Source organism: Mustela putorius, unplaced genomic scaffold (genome assembly GCF_011764305.1).
Source record: "Mustela putorius furo isolate JIRA1106 unplaced genomic scaffold, ASM1176430v1.1 tig00537227_pilon_pilon_pilon, whole genome shotgun sequence".
NCBI classification, from domain to species: Eukaryota; Metazoa; Chordata; class Mammalia; order Carnivora; family Mustelidae; genus Mustela; species Mustela putorius.
Genome location: NW_025422368.1, coordinates 42,103,373 through 42,122,581, shown reverse-complemented (window position 1 = coordinate 42,122,581; position 19,209 = coordinate 42,103,373). Strand labels below are relative to the sequence as shown.

Genomic DNA, 19,209 nt, shown 5'->3' with positions numbered 1-19,209 from the left:
TGTCGGCTTTGACCAGAGGCTGCCCTGAGAGCCAGCTGTCACATCTCCTTCAAATAAGCTGCTAAACTTGGAATTATCTTGGTCTAATAGTTAATCAGGACTAAATATAGCGCCAAACTGCCTGAGCTTTGCTTAAATCCTACCCAGGTGGGAGAGGTGGTTTAAAAAATATCTAATTGCGAAACCATATTTTGTAAGGCTTTGCACAAAAACATTAAAATAATTATCCAACATGCTGGTTCGGGAGACAATTCACAGTTAATCTGACTCTGTCTAAAATTAAAAGCAACCTTTTGAATTGCACACTGATTTGAGATGATCAGTTTTTGGTGCTTGGTGGATATTAAAAGCAGCCAGGAATCGTACTCAGAATATGTTAAGAAAACCCCCAAACACAAATTCACGGAAAGAAAATAGCTATTGGTTTATAGCTACAAAAGATAGCCTGTTGCTAGGCAGATGAGACAATAAGAAGAGTTCCACAAGAGGGCGCCCTCGCCACTCTCCCTCCAAGCCCAGTGCTCCGCATTTCCCAGATGGTTGGGAGCTCTTTGCCCTCTACCATGTGCTGGTAAAAGCCAATGCTCTGTGTCCTGAGGAAGGCTGCTTCTGTGACAGCTTTTTGGCTGAGATCACCAGACAAATGCTGTCTCTGTGACATCAGAGAAGCGGCTTCAAATGAAGGGAAATCAAACAAAACATTGAAAATAAAAGGGAAAAAATAGATACATCTAGATTGACTTTTCTCCATAGTGATCTTTCTTGCTAGAAAGAGAAACACAAGAAAGTGTTCGCTTTCTTGCTACTCTAATGGTAAGAATATGATCAGATGAAAGTACATTTTTCACAGCTATCTGTATCTAGCCCAAAGTCAGAAATCGCCACTGGTACCAGCCAGTGACAATCAGCAGGGTCAGAGGTATTTCAGAAAATCCATTACCCTCATGATCATTTCCCTTTAGCCACTAAGCACACCTTCATGTCACAGCTTCTTCCTGCTGTAAATCTCATGGCCTCCACTCATACTCCACCCCTTCCAAAGTTCAAAACTCACCTCCTCAAAGATATTCGCAGAGGACTAGCCAATGAAGGAAAGAATAGATTTGCTCCATCTAGCCACAAACCAAGAACTGGAATAAGGGAGAGAGGAATGAGGCAGGTCAGATGACTTGGATTCAGTGTAACACACTGAGCAGGCAGCAGAGCTTTGCAAAAAGACCTGTACTCCCACTCCTACCTACACCCCCCCCCCCACGTATCTGAATTCAGAAACCAAAACTCCACCATGTACCAGCAGCAGAAATTAGAGGAGTCACTCATCCCCTCCAAGCTCAGCCTTCTCATCTGAAAAGAAAAACATGATAATAAAAATATCCATTCTACTCTGCAGGTTATTCTGGGGCTAAAATAAAATGCTGTAGGTGAAAGTCTTTGTGGGTTATCAGGAGCTCTAAAAACATAGCAAGTACCTATGCCTGGAGTAGTTCAAACGTTAACAGATTGACAGGGGTAGATAAGAGAGGAAGGAAAAGTTGAATTAGGTTGTGTTATTATGATTAGTATTATTTTGCATTTCAGCAAAAAAAAAGGATCACTAAGTTTCTTCTTGAAGATAATCTATGATGCTGTGAATCTGTCTCTTGTCATAGGTTACTCAGTGTTATGGACTAGAGTTTGAGTGCCCTTAAAATTCATGTATCAAAACCCTGTCCCACAATGTGATGATATGTAATTCGATGGGGTCATGAAAACAGAGACCTCCTGAATGGGATCAGGGCCCTTATAAGAGTCACGAGAACTATTGCTCTCTGCTCTCCACCCTGTGAGCCTACAATGAGAAGCTGGCAGTCTGCAACCCAGAAAACGGTGTTCACCAGAACTCAACCATGCTGGTACTCTGATCTTGAACTGTGAGAAACTTGTTGTTTATAAGCCACCTAGGCTGCAGTATTTATTACAGCAGCCAAATTGGGCTAAAACATCCAAGTTGCCTTGACTCAGACAAATGTTCCTAGAGATAAATATCTAGAGATTCTTTGCAAAGATTTTACTGTGAGAAATGTTTATTATAGACTTGTGCAAAATTGGAAACTCTATCCCACATGGAGTGGCTTAATTAAAACTCTCTACATAATGAATTATTATGCACCCATTAAAATGACATAGAGCAATGTGTACTAATAAAAGAAGAGTCCATAATAAGGGATTAGCGGGAAAAAATAAACATGTATAATAGACTGACATTGAAAATGTATGCATGTGTGCATATAGAAGGCATACTGAAGAGTCCAGAAGAATATATATCAACACGAATGCTTATAACCTTAGAAGGTTGGAATTAAGAATGTCTTTAATTTTATACTTTTGGCTTTTTTTTTTTTTTAAACTATGCTATGAAGAACACATAGTATTGGGTAATACCAAAAAAAAAAAAAAAAAAACCCTATAACAGTTATATATAAAATAAACTATTCTGAGCTCCGGAGAAGACCAATGGGAGGCTTATAAGACCAGGAGTTTTGTTGTTATTGTTGTTTTCTGGTTTTGGGTTTTTTAAAAAAAGATTTTATTTATTTGGCAGAGAGAGAGACAGAGACCACAACAAGCGGAGTGGCAGGCAGAGGGTGAAGGAGAAGCAACTCCCCTCAGGGTAGGGAGAGAGCCCAATGTGGGACTCAATCTCAGAACCCTGGGATCATGACCTGAGCCAAAGGCAGTCATTTAACCAACTGAGACACCCAGATGCCCTAGGCCAGGAGTTCTTTGAGGACACTCAGTACGTCTATGGAAGAAGAAGCACCCAGACCGGAGCTTATCCAAGATGACTCAGGACCTCATCTGAGATTTCTGTTCAACCAGCTCTATTATGTTCACTTACAGAGGAGGCCTAAGTCAGAGATAAGGAGTTTGCCCCTAAAGTCTGTGTAGAGGGAGAAATAACACCAAAACCTAATAAATATTTAGTCTCAAGCCAATGGGAGACCAGTGGGTGACTTTGCAATGTCATGATTCTGTAAAAGGAAGAGGGTCCCTAGAATACAGCAAAGGTATGAACTTCTGGCTCATTGCCTTTGACATGGGCTGGGTAAGAATCACAAAGAGAAGAGCTGTAGTAGTTGGCACAGAAATACCCACTGTTCATCTTGAGAAATCTCCCTCTCAGAAGTATCTAATAGACTTTCTTAATGCATTTTTCCTATTTAGTATAGTGAGTTGATATGTAATAAGAGTGCTGAAGGTCACAGCTTATGTTATTAAAATTCTAGCAAATACACCAGGTCCTGGGCTTGGAAATGCATGCAAATCTCCTCATTTTAATAGTTGATTTATTATTGTGAGTTCCTCCCTGTATCAACTGGTTAGAGCTGAGGTCTAATGAAGCCTCAGGAGCTGATTTTATTCCCATATAGGCTTGTTAGCTTCAGAGAGAGAATTTTCCCCATAGCCACAAAACCCTTCTCCTAAGCCCTTAACCTAGATATGTCAGAAGGAGCATGAGGCATCATAACTCCTGGGAAAACAGACTTAAATCCTTGTCCCACTGAGACAGTTGTCCCATGTTCCTATAAGCAGGAAACTGTTGGTCATTTGTTATGGGGTGGCCAGAGGAGGCTAGAAGGGAAGCTTGGTTTGGCAAAAATGACACAGAACAGAGGCTTGGCAGACAGGAAAGGGAAAAAGACGATGTCTTCATACAAGCTATGTGCCCGTGGTCCACTGATGAACAGTGATGATTTGAGGCCTGTTGTTCTGCAGAACCAGGAAAAAAGAAGAAAGTGCAATGGAAGCACCTAGAAGAGGAGACTGGTAGAAGCACAGAGAGATTTTTATGCCCCTTTTCAAAATAGCAGCCTCTTTCCTTTCTCTCCTCTGTGCTCCCCATACCTCCCGTTTTATTTCTACAAACTACTTGTCACCCCATGTCACTCTTGCCTATTTGTCTATGCCCCGTAGTAAACTTCAAACTTCCTGTGGCCAGAGCCATGTTTACTCGTCCATTATGGTGAATAGGCTGGTATCCTCCAGGCCTTCCCCTTGGCAGGCTCAGAGTAAATGCTTAATAAATAAAATCAGTGAATGATGTTTGCAAAAATTAGCCCTGAAGCAGGAGTGAGAAATCATCGTAACAAATCATCGTAACAACAAGGGGCACAGCACAGAACTTGGAGATTGAAGTCATCCCCTTGGGTGGACATCAAGGACAAGGGTTTTTTTTTTTAATCTAAATTCAATTAGCCAACATAGAGTATACCATTAGTTATAGATGTGGAGTTCAGCTTTTCATCAGTTGCATGGAACATGGTGCCCATCACATCACATGCCCTCCATCATGCCCATTACCCAGTTACGTCATCCCCCATCCTCCTCCCCTCCAGCCACCCTCAGTCTGTTTCCTATGATTGAGAGTCCCTCATGGTCTGTCTCCCTCTCTGACTTCTTCCCATTCAGTTTTCCCTCCCTTCCCCTATGATCCTCTGTACTATTTCTTATATTCCACATATGAGTGAAACCACATGATAACTGTCTTTCTCTGATTGACTTATTTTTCTCAGCATAATCCCCTCCAGTTCTAACCATGTTGATGTAAATAGTAAGATTTTGTCCTTTTGATGGCCGAGTAATATTCCATCACATATGTATGTGTGTGTATATATATTCCATTGTATGTGTATGAATGTGTATATATAGATATATAGGTATATGCATGCACACGTGCGCGCGCGCACACACACACACACACACACACATCATGTCTTCATCCATTCAGGGACACGTCTTAAACAAGGAGGCAGGAAGAACTGTGACATTACTTGTCAATGAGTTGAGTGAGTCTCTGGAGTTGAACTGGCCTAGGAATCTTGTATGCTTACAATACCCACTTTATTTGATATGAGTTGTAGAATATTCTCTTCGGTTCCTTGTAAATTGTGATTTAATTACCTGGGAAAAAGTGGTTGCTGTGTATTGCAAATACTCCCAGGGCTGATGGGCACACAAACAGAAAAAGGAGGGAGAGGGGCTATGTCACCAGGCCATTTCCTTTAGGCATCTGGGGGGACTTGTATAAAAATGCCCTCAGGGGTGTAACATTGCAAGTAAAAAAGTCCTTAACATCTTGTAAGTACTTTTCCTGTCTTCAGGCTGCTTCTCTTTCTCTTACATCATTGATTTATAAAGGGAGCTTTTCCATTCCCCATTCTTCTTAATGGTACAAACCGGAAGGCTGGTCTGTTCAGAAGTATCCTCTCTTAAATGGGCATTCTTGGGGTTTTTTGGTTTTTTGGGTTTTTTTTTTTTTAGGTTTTATTTATTCATTTATTTGAGAGAGAGAAAGAGAGCAAGCATGAGCGGGAGAGGAGCAGAGGGAGAATCTCAAGCAGACTTCACCGAGCGTGGAACCTGATCTGGGGCTCGATCCCATGACCCTGAGGCCATGACCTGAGCCCAAAGGGAGAGTCAGACACTCAACTGACTGAGCCTCCCAGGTGCCCCAAATGGGCATTTTTAAATCCCATTATAAGTTCCCAGACCTGAGGTCTGTATATGAAGATTAACAGTCACAATTTCTAGTAGAGGAAGAGGTGGAGAAGGAGTTAGGAATAACTGCGTACCAGTTTTGGCTTCAGTAAGCATTGTAAACAGAGATCTCTGCAAAGGTTTGGGGACCTTGCTGGAAATAGGGGTAATTGACGAAAAGAAGTGATCTGAAACCACCTATAGTATCTGTGTTACTCTCTTTGCTGGAAAGAGCCCTGTAAAAAAGGGGGAAAGCAGCCGAGAAGCAGATTGGCTATGTTCTGACCTCGGTGGGCCCCCACTGGTGACGCAGTGTAGGGAGCAGAAAACCCAGCTGTTCTGTGTCAGCAAAGCCAACGCTGGCTTCTCAACAAGTGCGATGGGTCTTTTCCACTTTCACACTTGATGTTCCCCTGACACGGAAAGCTCTGCCCCAGAACCCCTTGTCCTCAGGTCTCAGGTCAGATGTGCTTCCTTAGAGAGGCCTTCCTAGATAAGCCCTGCTTCTTGGTCATTCTCTGCCAAGCCACTCTCTCTCATTCACTGTCTGAGGTTATTTTGTACATGTACTAGTTTGTTTTATTGACTGTGTCCTTCACTGCCTATATAAACTCCATGAAAGAAGGGAGACTCTGTCTCTTTTGTTCATACTTTACTACAAACACTTGGAACAGTGTCTGGTACCTAGTAGGCCCTCACTTCACAAATGAGTGAGTGAGTGAATGAATGAGCGAATGAATGAATGGAATAGCCCAAATACGAGGTTCAAGATGGCAATGGGAAAGTACTTTCCATTACCAACAGGGTAGGTCTCCTCCCTTGAAGGGGAAATGAGCATTTCCTGAAGGCAAGGAACCAGGGAACAAAGTGGATATTTACATCACAGGGAAAGCCTTTATTTCCATATTGAAGCACTCACATTTCCTCCCCAGTGTGCATGTGTGTATGTGGGTGGACACACCAGAAGGCAGCTGTGAAGCTGGGGTGAGGTTGGGTGGGGGGCAGGACAGAACTAACTAACTGAGTTATCACTGTGACGCAGAGCCCAGTGTTTACATACAGCTCCCCAAAGGCAGGGGATGGCTTTGTCTTACCACTTAGGTGCAGTGACAAACTATAACTCATCAAAAAATCTCTGGGGCCTTGTTTCATTCTTTTGAAGAGCTGCCATTCTTAGGAAGGTGCTCAGGCAAGGGACACTGGCAAGCTTCAGCGGTTCACTTCCGTTGTTTTCCATCTATCTACGCAGCTCAGAAAATGAAAGAGAGGTGGGCCTTCCCATCGTGTCCCCTCTGCCCACTCTGTGTGTGTGTGTACCCTCAGATCTGCGCTCCCCAGAGTGGTGAAAACTGGCTTCTGTCCAGAGGGGTCCGTCTCCAGCCTCATTCTCTCGGAGTACGTTTATCTGGTAGAATGAGGGAGAATGTTCACTATTGAACAGTATGGAGCTAATGCCTTACTTATTAGTCACTTCATTTATAAAAGACATAATGTTGTTGTTGTTGTTTTAAGATTTTATTTATTTATTTGACAGACAGAGATCACAAGTAGGCAGAGAAGCCGGCAGAGAGAGAGAGGAAGGGAAGCAGGCTCCCTGCCGAGCAGAGAGCCCGATGCCGATGCCGGGCTCGATCCCAGGACCCTGGGATCACGACCTGAGCCGAAGGCAGAGGCTTCAATCCACTGAGCCACCCAGTCGCCCCAGAAGACATAATGTTCTAATGAGGGGGTGGGGGAAAGGCATACTGAGAGCAATAACCTTCCCTACATTTGTTTAGTACTTGATATAATTGATTGCTCTTTTCACACAAATCTTGTTTCCATGTTAGTCCTCATCACTGTCCTTCATCTAAAAAAAGAGCAGATATTTTCCCACCGTTTTGTAGAAGAAAAATCTGAGGTCAGAAGAAGTGAATGATTTGCCCCATGTCACGGAGCTGGGAGGACCTGGGTCTCCTCATCTCCAGATACAGTATCAGAAGGCAAATTTCAAAGGAATGCACAAAGACTGACAGTCTCTTTTGTCACGACCAGATTATCTCTACATAAAATTTTAGGCAGCCACAAGAAGGACCTGTTTCATAAATTTGTTGTGTCTGAACAGGACCAGTGGCTGGACAGGCTTAGCCTGGTGCCGGGCACATGAGGTCATTCTTGAATGGTGGAGAGAAAGAAGGAGGCAAAGAAAAGAAGGAAGTTCTTCTGTGTTGGGAATGAGACTGGCTATGCTGTGCACCCAAATCCTCCTCATGAGAATGATACAGAGAACCCCACTACCTACTGACTGCCCCTCACTAAGTAGGAACTGAGTAAATCCAATTCTGGAAGTGACAGAGACCTGAGGGGGTACAAAAACCTGTGCAGTTTTGTTGGCTGTGGTACTTGGGCCCCTCGTCTGCCCCTGACTGTCAGCTGATCCAAACTCACATTTCGTACACCAACATTTAAAGAAAATACTTCCTGTACTAAAAATAAAGTACACATAAGAGTCTGTTCAAATGAATCATTCCTCTTTTGGAAGCTAAAAAGGGGAGGGAAAGGAACAGTGGATATGCTCTGGGACTAACAGTGATGTGAACAGTCTCTCTTTGATCCTCTGAGAATTTCCAAGTTGAAAACACCATGTGGAGATGACTCCTTCCCTTGGGATATGGGCTGCATCTGACCTTGCCCTGTGGGTGTTAGTTTTGACTCTCTCTCTCTCCGTTACTCCCACCACCCCACTGCCGCCCCTCCCCTTCTCCCTCCCTCATCCCTGCCTTGCCTATAAATGACTTACTCAGTAATAAAACTATGGTGGATGAGATAAGAGAGGCTGGAATGCGTCCCAGCCTGGAGTCAAAGGAGGAACCTGATTATCTAAAATAATGTTCAACGTTGGCCATTAAGTCTGTGGAATGGCCTTCCTTTTCCTCTTGCCTTCCATCACATGTCCATTCATTCGTTGCTTCATTTGTTGTCCTGCTCACAGGTAAGAAACCATCTCTACTGTCAAGGTGCTCTAGTCAAGGAAGAAGGAGCAGGCATGGGGGAAGTTGCAGGAGGGAGGCTGAAGTGTGCTAGAGACGAGACACAAAGGACTTCACTTGCTATTGTGACGAGTTTGCATGTGATCCCACAGGTCAGTATTTCCTGAACTTGGGGTGGAAAATTGTGTGGCTCAGTGTTATAAGAATTTGTTGAATATTCTTAGTATCAACAACTTGTTCTTATTACAACATTATCCAAATGTATACGAACATAAATGTATATGAACATACAACATTATCCAAATGTATACAAATATAAACATTTCCCATTGCTTACAACCCTTATACAACAATAAAACCAAAATAAATTTATATAAAGTAAAACCCAATCTAATGCAAATTAGCAAAATTCACTTAATGCAATATGGATGTTATTGTTTAACTGAAGCCACATTGCTACTGGCATGTGAATATGGCACTCACTGAAAGCATGTACATTACTTTAAATTCAGCACGCGTACATGACCATGTGCTAAGTAATGACACAGCTCATCCAATCCTCCTTTCTGGTCAAACTAGCATGAAACTGCCATCAAAAGAGACTGTGGTGATGTCACAGCCACCATATCCTTGCCTATGTGTCAAGTACACTTCTGTTCTCAATAGCCTAGGACAATAAAAATTGAGCTATTTGCTTCCAGGTTATAAGCGGTCATCAAATGACCTAGAAGATGTATCGACTTACATTTTAAATGTCCTTAAAATTAAAAAAGATTTTTTAAAATGTCTAAGAGACCCCCCATCGGCTCCAAAAGTACATTACCAAAGACCATCATCACCTGAAGTTCAAGGAAACATTACATAAGTGCTTGGGGCCCAAGCACTTTTGGGGATTTTGAACAGGAAAGTGAGGTAATCAGATTTCCCTAATAGGGCAATTACTCTGGGGCACAATGATTATACCTTAAAGAAGAGAGAAACCAGGAGTGAGGAGCTCACTTGGGAGACAACTATGATCCTGTAGGCGAATGACGGTGAGTGACCTAGTGAAGACAGGACGGGTGATGGTATGTGAGAGAATAGTGATGGTGAGCAAGAGGCAGAATCCATAGAACCCAAGGACAGACTACCTGTGACAAGTGAAGGAGAAAGGGTGTTTCTAGCTTTAGTGACACTATTAAACCTGAGTAAGAGTGTAAGGAAGGTGAATTGAGCTTCGGACAAGGCCTCTATGGGAAGGCTGCGAACTCGGGGGTAAAGATAGGCAAATAGAGTAGCTAGAACTGGAAAGAAGCAACTTCTAGATGAGACTGGTTGGCTAGGATGGCCAAGTGGTCACCATCCTACAAACTGTAACTTCTACATTCAACGAATGTCTCAGTGCCCATTCAGTGTTTCTCCTGCCTCCTCATTGCTACCCAAAGTTCCACCTCAAATGATCATGGCTGCAGTAATCGAACTTAATACTCTGATATTAAATATATATTTGAAGTACAAAATTTGAAGAGACAGACCATCTGAGATTGGTGGCCTGAATCCCGGAATGCTCATGGTGGACAGAACGTGGAATTTGGAATCATTCAGACCATGGCTCCAGTTCCTGCTCCACCACTTGCTAGTTATGAAATCCTGGCACGTCTCATATCCTCTTGCCGTCCTTTCTGCAATTTAGGGTTATAGCACCTTATATCAAAAGCTAGTTAGAGCATTAAGTAAAATACCACATATGGTAGCTAGCAGTGCCTTCAACATCCTGGTCAATGCAGCTTTCCCATTCTCCTAATATAATAACTAAGAAATGGACAAAACCAGACTTCCTGGATTCAAACCATGATCCACTACCTTCTAACTACATGGCCTTGGGTAACTAAACAAATTTCTTAGTAACACAGAGGGATAATTTTATTCTCCAGTGCAGAGAATGGAGTGAGTAACTCACTGAGCCAACATACATGAAACTCTGTATACCATGTGTTTGCACATAGTCAGTCTTATCTAAGTGTAAACTGTTAACATCATAGTTACCCTTGCCTCTCTTCCGATAATTAAATTTGAGCTTTCTTCTTGGTCTTCATTTTGATAGAAGAGGATAGAGATAGAGTGTGGCGACAGGCGCCTAAGCCTCTGACTGTGAAGCCCCATGCGCAGAGGAAGAAAAGAAGGTTGATGGCCTAAACAACATTCTTTGCCCATTTCTCAATTTTGCCTGAGACAGGCTGGTGTGTGCAGTGCCTCCAGGAATGAGACATAGGGTGATGGAAGTCCAAAGTTCAGTGATGAAATGGAAAGGCTGTCATCATCAGATGTGTGGCCAAGAAGAAGGCATCTGGATGGAAGTACTGTGAGTTCTTATGAGGTATGACAGCACTCATTGTTCTCAATAAACTTTATTTTTCACTTAACGGTAGTTAAATGCCACAATTATGTTGGATTTTGTCCCAAACTAGGAAGAGTAGCAAAAAGCACGCACACACACACACACACACAAACACACACCTTCAAATCAACATCCATTTCTCAAGGGTTAAACCCAGAAAAGTTAGCAGCTTAGTCAGGACCATGGGCCAGTGAGCAAACATAGATTTTTCTGATATATTCAGCATTTTCACATCAAGTCCCTGACCCTAATCAACCAAGGTCATGAACAAACTAGTCCTTTTAAAATTTTTATGAAAGAAGATTGTGCATTTTTCTCTCGACTCTCTCTCACTTGGGATACAAATGCAGCCTGGCTCCTCCAACCTTTTGCTCATGACGACTTTACGCCTGAGCACTGAGCTGTGTTCTCAGTGATTTGCTGCCTCCATCAGGATCAGAGAAGAATATTCTTTAATGCATTTCAATCTCTTTAATCCTGAGAGGATGCAATGATTTGGGAGTCAAAATGAAGCAGAAGGTTCTACTGGAGATGGAGACATTGTTTACTTGGATGCAGATTTTAATTAGACTTTTTCCCATGTTTAAAAAAAAAGAAAAAAAAGATGCCCAGGAGTGATGTAGAGAGAGTTCTGTCTCCGGGCTGAGGCAGACATTAAATCCAATTCCTGTTCTGCCACCTATACTGTGTGGTTCGGGGCACATGGCTTAACCCTGGGACCTCGCTGGCCTCACCTGCCTCTGCTTTCTAGCTCTTTCCTGCTGGCAGAGTCCTCATCAGTCCTATCAGACCACTCCGAGGCCCCTTTTGTCTCTGGTTCTTAGTGGAGTCAAGATTCATCTGCAAAACAATCTCCCGCCCCACCTCCACTGTCCAGGCTTCCCGATAGATGCCACTTCCTCCAGGAAGTCTTCTTTAACACCACTCCCACCCCCCAGTTAAAGTTTGGGTTGCCTGTCCTCCTGTGAGCCAAGAGCATCTGTGCTTATCCCATCAAGGCACTTACAACACTACCGTGTTGGTTTACAGATCATGCCGGTGGACTATGAACTCTGTAAGCAGAAATCATGTCCTTCTAACGGCACAGTATCTCTAGGGATTCATGCAAGACAAAATGCATATGAAGCATCCAGTAGATATTGGTAAAGTGAATGAAAAATTTAAAAAGTGAATAGAGACTGGTAATTATTGTTCTGTTGTTATTTGTATGGTCCTGAGATGAAAGGTGATGCATGAGAAAGCAGAAGTTTTAAGAGCATGCTTCAAAGATATTTTTCCATTTGCAGTTGTCCTCATGGCCAGAACTCCCCCTTTAGCCGAGACTCCACTTTCCCTTAAAGCTGAGGCTGCTGTCTTTCCTTGTGAACACCATCTGCCACCTACCGACCTGTGACACTGTAGCCAGGACCCACAACAGAGCTTGATGCCTGATCTTCTCCTGCCCTTGCTGATCTGGCACACCCCTCAATCCCACTGTGTCACTCAGTGACACAAGATTTTGAAACCATGTGACCAAGCAACAGTCCTATTGGTCTTTACTGAAGAAAGATCTAACCTAAGTAACGTCCTTTCCTCCTCCTCCCCTTCTACGCGTCAGATTTTCTAAGAACGTATTGGAAGGGGGAGACTAATTTCGCATCAATTCTCTACTTGGAATCTGCGTCTTAGCACCCTCTTCTCCTTACCATTCTGCCATGGGTCCCACCCCTCCTCACTGGTCACCACCGGGAACTCCCAGTCAACCCCCTTTTAATGGGTTCTTCTTCCTTCTCCTGGGCTCAGACAATGGATTAATGTGGAGTTGACCACACCACAATCAAGCATCTGGACCTTTCATTCTACATTGTGTCAATGCAAAGGAGTAGAGGTGTTCTGGTCTTGTCTGAACAGCTAGGGTAATTCAAGACACAACATATTTTCCTCTTACAAAACTTAAATCTGCACACTGCTCATGACTCTTCCTATGACCTAAGGAAGAATATCAAAAAATTGGACTTTCTCATGGGGTCTCTATCATGGGCACAAACATATTCCCAAAGAGGCTCTCAGGTCTCCAAATGCCTTATTCTTTCCACTCTGCATAGCAATGACCTCAAACTGAAAATCCAGCTCACTCCCCAAAAGACCTGATCCTGATCCAGAAGCCATCACCTTCCCAGTGATACATTTCTCTAACTCTGAATCATTCAGCCTAAGGATACTCTGAGGCACTTCATCAGTGATGGGGGAACTGATTCCAGTGAAGTCTGGACCCCAGAGTAGAAGAGTACTATGCCTACAAGTGGAATCTCTGGACCCAAGTGACCAGGCCTTGAATATGGCTCTCATTTTCCCAGCTGTGTGACCTTGGTCATATTTATTAACCTCTCTGTGCCTCAGTCCCCTTATTTGTGATATGGTGATAATAATAGTGAGGTTTTACAAATAGTGAAGATTTAAAGAGTTAAAACACATGTAGAATAGAGCTTAGCAAAGAAGATGTACTCAATAAATTGTAGCTAGAGCCATTTATAAAGTTCCCCATTAATGTAGACAGACATGTCTAGTACTTTGTTTACCTAGCAAATAATTGCTGAAGCAGACATAAACACATTCACAGACATCTTCTGAGAACAAACACTAATTCCCAGAGACAGGACAATCTGGAAAATATTTTTCTGAATGACTCCCAAGGAAATCTCAAAGTGGAGTCAGCACAGAAAGTTCACTCCTAATGAACTTTCAACTTACAGATGTCCGTTAAGATGAAAGCAATAAGTAGCGAGCACCTCCCTCCTCAGTCCTCTAGGGACCTACTGGGTATCAAAACTCACTAAAAAGTAGTCCAACTAGTCTTTTGCCTTGATACTGTATAAAGGAGGCAAAATGGAACTGGACTAATCTAGTCTAATCTAGACTAGAGAGACTAGAAAGGAACATGAAGGGTGCTTTGAGTTCTGATAATATTCTGCTTCTTGATTTGGGTGCTTGAATCTTGAAATTACCAAAGGGGGTTCATTGAAGAGAATTTCCAAGACTAAAAATCACTTGGCTCTTCCTATCACTGGAGAGCCTGACACATGTTCTTGAAGACTTGAGAACATAGTAGTTGAATGGAGACCACAGCATATCAGTTGAATGGAGACATAGTAGTTGAATGGAGCAACCATTTCTGAAGGCAGAAGTCTGCCTTAAGCTGCCCAAGAGGGCAGGCAAAGACAGAAGCAGCAGGGGAACATGCTTTCCATGTGGTGGAGCATGAATGCACGAGTCCTCATGAGCCTTGTGGACACTACGGAATATGTGTTGAAATATCTTAAAAGGACCTCACCCTACAGAGTGGCCTGCCAGAGCGAGGAGACTCCCACAATAGGAAGCTGGAGATTCAACCACAGGGACAGGAGTGGAGATGGGAGAAGGAAAGAGGTTACCTGAAGAATGTGCACTACCCATATCAGGAACCAATACAGTGCCAAAGTCCCAAAGGGGAGAAACCACAGATACACATCATGAAAAAGAGTACTGGAGGGCCTAACACCTTGGCAATTTCAGCCAAGAAAGAATCAAAGAGCCCCAACTACATGAAAAAATGATTCACCCTTCTTTCCCTTTTGCCCCACCCCCAATCCTCAAGAAAAAAATGGCAACAAATCAAATTGAGGAGGGGGAGTGAGTCAGAAAGAATACTGCTCAAGCAGACTGTAAGATCAACCCTCCTTCCTCATTTCAGGACCCTCAGCCAAAGATCTGGTCTATGCTATGGAAATGGGAGAAGTTTTAAACTGGATCTGAGATCCAAGACTTGATTTAGACTCTATTGAGTCTTTTATTACCTGAAGAGTCACAATTATAAAATTAAGATTTGTTTTGTTTTTAACGTGAAAGTGACCAGACTACAAAAGAGGACAGGAGAAGAAAATTGAGCAGCATTATATTTTCAAGGTGGTCATACTGGGGAAAATTTGGCAATTTCCTGTGTGTAGCTGTTGGGCCCAATGCATTCACAATATATGTTAAAACAAAAGCAAAACAAAACATATGCCAAGCAAAATCTTATCAGTCCTACCCTTTACCAACAGATGGTTCTGAGCTATTATTTGCATGGGTTTGTCATAAATTGATCTAAACCTCAGCAAAAAGGTCTTTGTCTTTGACATTGTTATGAAGGACTTAGATTGTTCCTTTCTTTTTATAAAAATTTAATTTTTTCAGTGTTCCAAAATTCATTGTTTATGCACCACATCCAGTGCTCCATGCAATACATGCCCTCCATAATACCTACCACCAGGCTCACCCACCCCTCAAAAAACCTCGGTTTCTTTTTCAGAGTCCACAGCCTCTCATGGTTTGTCTCCCACTCCGAGTTCGCCCAACTCACTTCTCTTCTCCATCTCCCAATGTCTTCCATGTTATTCCTTATGCTCCACAAGTAAGTGAAACCATACGATAACTGACTCTCTTTCCTTGACTTATTTCACTCAGCATAATCTCTTCCAGTCCCATCCATGTTGATATAAAAGTTGGGTATTCATCCTTTCTGATGGAGGCATAATACTCCATTGTAAATATGGACTGTATCTTCTTTATCCATTTGTCCTTTGAAGGGCATCTTGGTTCTTTCTACAGTCTGGCAACTGTGGCCATTGCTGCTATGAACATTGGGGTACAGATGGCCCTTCTTTTCACTACATCAGTATCTTTGGGGTAAATACCCAGTAGTGCAATTGCAGGGTCATAGGGTAGCTCTATTTTTTTTTTAAGATTTTATTTATTTATTTGACAGACAGAGATCACAAGTAGGCAGAGAGGCAGGCAGAGAGAGAGGAGGAAGCAGGCTCCCCGAGGAGCAGAGAGCCCGATGCGGGGCTCAATCCCAGGACCCTGGGATCACGGCCCGAGCTGAAGGCAGAGGCTTTAACCCACTGAGCCACCCAGGTGCCCCGGGTAGCTCTATTTTTAACTTCTTAAGGAATCTCCAGTTTTCCAAAGTGGCTGCACCAACTTGCATTCCCATCAACAGTGTAAGAGGATTCCCCTTTCTCCACATCCTCTCCAACACTTATTGCTTACTGTCTTGTTAATGTTGGCCATTCTAACTGGTGTAAGGTGGTATCTCAGACAACACATGATGAAATGTTCATCATCCTTAGCCATCAGGGAGATTCCAATCATTCCCCCCCCCGCCTTTTTTTTTTTTTTACCCCTTTTTCCTCCAGCCTGCCAGGCAGAGGATAGTGGACCCATCAACCACCCTTGAATCCACAAATTCCTACCCTATGGACAGAGAGCACTGCTCCTATTGACATCATTAGATTTGAAATCGAAGTCCTATCTCAATTTCTCTTTAGGGGGAGAAAAGAAGCATTTTTATTTTTCTGGCCACAAGACATTGGGTATTTAATTCTGGGTAGAGAAAAAGAGGTATGATTTAGTTGAGGATAAAAGTAATTTAAGGACCTTGCCTAAGAAATAAATACTTTCTCCAAAAGAAGCAAATTTAGAAATTCAAATGACTTCAAAGAGGGCTCAAGAATGGACCAGAATGCCATCAATAGATGAATGGATAAAGAAGACATGATTTTATATATACATATATATATATGGTGGAATACTATGCAGCCATCAAAAGAAATGAAAGAAATAAAATCTCGCCATTTACAATGACGTAGATGGAAGGCAGCTATGCTCACCACTATACCACCAACGCTGCACACAATGACGTAGATGGAACTAGAGGGTATTACGCTGAGTGAAATAAGTCAATCAGAGAAAGGCAATTATCATATGATGTTCCTGATATGAGGGGGCTGGATGGGGTAGGGAAGGGAAAAATGAAACAAGATGGGATAGGGAGGGAGACAAACCATAAGAGATTCTTAATCTTACAAAACAGACTGAGGGTTGCTGGGGGGAGCAGTGGAGGGAGTGCCTGGGTTATGTACATTGGGGAGGGTATGTGCTATGGTGACTGCTGTGAAGTGTGTAAGCCTGATGACTCACAGACCTGTACCCATGGGGCAAATAATACATTATATGTTAATTTAAAACCAAAAAAAGAATGGACTAGAATGATTTTCCCTTTCTCAAAACAATAAAACAAACAAAAGCAAACAAACCATAACAAAAAGCCTATACTGTGCCAGTCAATATCAAGAACTCAGCAAGGTATTGGACATCCCCTTTCCTCCCCCTTCCCCCCTTTTCTACTCTCTTCTCTTTCATTCAGGAAAAACTCACATCATTGCTCATCATTTTTCCCACCTTGTTATTGGTCCCACCATTCTTTGAAAGCAGGCCCCTTGGTCAGCCATATCTTCCTTTCACAGAGACTCAGGGAGGCAAATACAAACTCTTTGTGGAAACCAGGAGAGCCCAGAGGAAAGCACTAGTCATTTTCTTTCAGTTCTCTAATCTCCTGAAAGCTTACGGTCTGGTAGAGATTCAGAGTTTTCTTGAAGAGACTAGAGGAAGCACAGCTGGAACAGCAATATCTAAATAAAAATGCTGCAGACCTGCTGATATTAACTAGTCTAAAAATACCATGAAGCATGTGGTTTTCGTTAGAGCCACAAAGCAACTATAGTATGTTGGGCAGCCTGCCTTCCAAGATTACCCTCATTTACATGATATTATGTTACACGTGGAGCTGGACTCTTGGGTTTAAAGGAAAAACAAGAGTTCCACAGCAAGAGGTGAAATGAAGAGTCAGGCACTCAGCCAAAAGTTTGAGACTACCCAGAAGTGACTGAGCTCACAGTCACATGGCCCGGCGCTGCTCAGCACTCTAGTCACACGTCATTTGTTCCGTTCGTTTGGAATTTCTCACACGTGGCTCTTATCACAGGTAACTGTAGGTCAGATCAGGGTAGAGACTACTTCTTGATCAAAACCACATCCCACAAAGCACCTTCCACATGGTCCTTAGCACCCATAGAGCTGATGGGCAGCGACACCATGTAGCTAGATACGGTATGGGTGGAAAGAACATGGACTTTGGTGTCCCAGAGCTAAGTTTCAAGCCTTGATGGCCTCTCCAAGGCTGTTTAAACTTGAGCAGGTTTTCGACTTGCCCAAGTCTCAGTTTGCTCATCTATAAAAAGAATATTAGCATAAAGGGTGATCGAGGCTATTATATTCAAAGCTAACATTCATTGCGTACTTACAACACACCAAGGATTCCACTTCATGTTGTTAGAATGCACTATTATACTTAATATCTACAGTCCTCTCGTGAGGAAAGTGAGTGGTATTATCTCCACTTATAGATAAGAATACTGTGGGCCCAAGAAGTTACATAACTTGCCAAGATGAGATAGTGAGTAAGTGGCTGAGCTGGGATTCAAACCCAAGTCTGACTCATGTCAAGGCTGTATTCTCATCCACAGAGTTTAAAGTCAACACTTAAGTGACTACAACAGGCAAAGAGCCAAGTGGTTAAAGGCAAGGACTCTGGGTTCTAGCATCCCCTTGCTGACACTTGAGTGAACTTCAGTTACCTCATCTATAAAATGGGGACAACAGGACCTACCTCATAGTATAGCTGTAAGGATTAAATGACTTATTATGCATATGGCTATAGGATTATTCCCAGCAAATAGAAGTGACTGCTATGTTTACTATCTTTATTATGATAAAACAGCTGACATATCAATGATGATGGGAGCATAAGCATGGGAGGCCACCAAATAACTGCTTTGTGACAGTTGTAAAACCCTCATGGGAAACGTGCAGAGATGCCTAAGGGCAATTTCAAGGGTGCTGAGTTTGTACTTATTATGCAGATGGAAGATTCCTGGAGATTTTTCCATATTTCTATGACTCAAGCTGGTAAAACCAGGAGACATCTGGATAAGAAATGTAATGCTAAGCAGATGTATACCTCAGGTATGGCCCCACAGTTGCGGGCTGAAGAGTCAGGCTAGGGCTATGATTCATAGGGATGGCTCTCATAGGGATGGATCGGGACTTGTCCAGTTCATCAACCGCATAAACTCGTTTTCAGATCATGCCCATTTTGGAAGATTAGATGTATACCTAGTGGGAGGCCTCCATGAGGATAATATGTACCAAAGCTGACCTGGGAACTTCTTAGCAAACTATGCAAACAAGAAAAAAAAAAATTCTCTCCAAGATGTGGTGTGAGGCAGGATTACATGATCAAGTAGAAAATGCAAGCCACTTACAAATAACTTAGGGAATTGCTGTCAACATTAAAGCTGTAAAGACTGATCGACTCTCATTTCTCAAATAAGATCGGAAGGAAGAGCTTTTAAGTCTCAAAATGTAACAGGGAGACCAAGAACCTTTACAATTCAAATCTAGAAACAACTTCATCTTGGACTGTGTTCCTGGATTTTGGTTCCATGT

General features: G+C 42.7%; 1 long non-coding RNA gene across 1 annotated transcript in view; it reads left to right on the top strand.

Annotated features, from left to right (window-relative positions):
• LOC123389972 overlaps nt 1-19,209 on the top strand; it is a 55,441-nt gene that overhangs the window by 22,586 nt on the left and 13,646 nt on the right. Inside the window, exons 2-3 of the long non-coding RNA XR_006604654.1 lie at nt 8,489-8,638; nt 10,702-10,842. This is a non-coding gene — a long non-coding RNA (uncharacterized LOC123389972). The remainder of the gene's footprint in view (nt 1-8,488; nt 8,639-10,701; nt 10,843-19,209) is intronic.